The sequence below is a fragment of the Arachis ipaensis genome, chromosome B04 (assembly GCF_000816755.2).
Source record: "Arachis ipaensis cultivar K30076 chromosome B04, Araip1.1, whole genome shotgun sequence".
NCBI lineage: Eukaryota > Viridiplantae > Streptophyta > Magnoliopsida > Fabales > Fabaceae > Arachis > Arachis ipaensis.
The window spans coordinates 122207823-122209667 of record NC_029788.2 but is presented as its reverse complement, the minus strand read 5'-3'; positions in this window follow the sequence as shown (position 1 = coordinate 122209667).

The following is a 1845-nucleotide window of genomic DNA, read 5'->3' as shown; positions in this document are numbered from 1 at the left end:
ACACAATCCATCAATTATACATTCAGTTCATTCCTATCTTAAGGTCTTCTAGCCTAAGTTTTCACGTAACATTAAACATTAACTACGAGAAACCAAAACCATACCTTCGTACGAAATCAAAATATTCGAAGCTACGGAGAAGCTTTCTGACCGAGCTATCGAAGAAGAAAACGTCTAGAATCGTCCGTACCTCTTAGAACTCCAGTTGGCCAAACTCAAGGGGTAGAGGAGCTACGTCACCGTCAACTTTCACCAATAAAAAATGGTGCCAACGTGTAGAGGAGAATGATATGAATACTTTTACTGGATTAGGTTTTTGATTGAGGTTACGGATTGCAAGAAATCGAAAGTGGAAGTTTGGTGGGGATTTACGTTCTCTCTCTTTCTCTCTCGGTTACGCTCTTCTTTTTTCTCACCGTACGTTCTCATTCTTGCTTCTATATATGATCCTTTGTTAGCGTACAAATATCGTTAGTAGAAGGATGATATTATTATTATAATTATAATATCTGAAGTACACTAATATATATATATATATATACGTATATGCATAAACTTTAGTGGATAATAATAATGATATATATATAAACGAAAGCATAGACTAGGTAATCGAAAATAGGTAAATCAAATAGTTATAATATTACTAACGTAATAATAATAATAATAATAATAATAATTTATATATTAGGTTAATAATATATGAGTTATTAATCTAAATGACATTAGTAACTTAAGGGTGAAAGGTATTTGATGAAGCATTAGCAAAGCTAAGCTCAGCAAAGAGTAACCGATATTTACTCATATCGGCGGATATCGAACTCGATAATAAAATAATTTCTAAGTATAGAAAACTCCAATTTATGAAATAAATTATAACTTATTATATTTATATTTTTAAAATTGAGGGTCGCTACATAAAACTATTAAAAAAATTATCCAAAACCTAAAAAGAAGAAAAATCAAAAATAAAGAAAAAGAAATATCCAAAACATATAACAAAAACACATCCGAAATCTAGGAGAAAGAAACATCTAAAACTTGTAAAAAGAATCATCCAAAACTTAGAAAAAATTCGCGGGTGGCGAGTGTGCTGTTAAGGCCTCTTGCTAAGAGTCTTTTGGTGAACTTGGGATTGGGTTGATGTTATTGTGGCTAAAAACGCCACCAACAGAACGCGAAGCTCTTTTTTGTCGTCGAAGCCATGGTTTCACAAACATAAACTAACATAGGAATAGAGATAGTACTAGAGCGTTATTGTTTTTTTTATGAATCTTGATTAGTGAATATGCACGACGACAAGTTCTAGGGGGCAGCGTCGCAGCACGAGAAATTACAGGGGGCGCACATCATGACACGAGAAATTGTAGGGTAAGGCGTGCGCATCACAAGACGAGGTGTTGCATGGAGAGGCACGGCATCTGGGCGACCAGGGTCGCATGGGAGGGTCACGGCGCCGCGGAGAGAGGAGTTGGGAAGAGAATGCGGCAGCGCACGAGCAACAATGGATGTTGAAGGCTCTCTGGAGGAATTGCAAAGGGAGGTAACAGCGTCGTGGGGGAGAACAATTGGAAGGGAGGTCGGAGTAGGGGTTGAGGTTGGATGGCGCGTGTTTCTGAACCTAATCCTAGTTTTTGGAAATTTCAAAATACGATTTTTTTAATTTTTTGAAAAAGTTATTCATGTTAGTCGTAGAGTTGGTTACCTATATTTTCTCTTTAACAAACAAAAAGTATCTTTCTACATTAAATGTTAAAATTTTTTAACATACATATAAAATCCGTATGAATCACTGATGCACATTTAGACGAAATTTACATAGATTATTAATTATTTTCGTCCTAAATA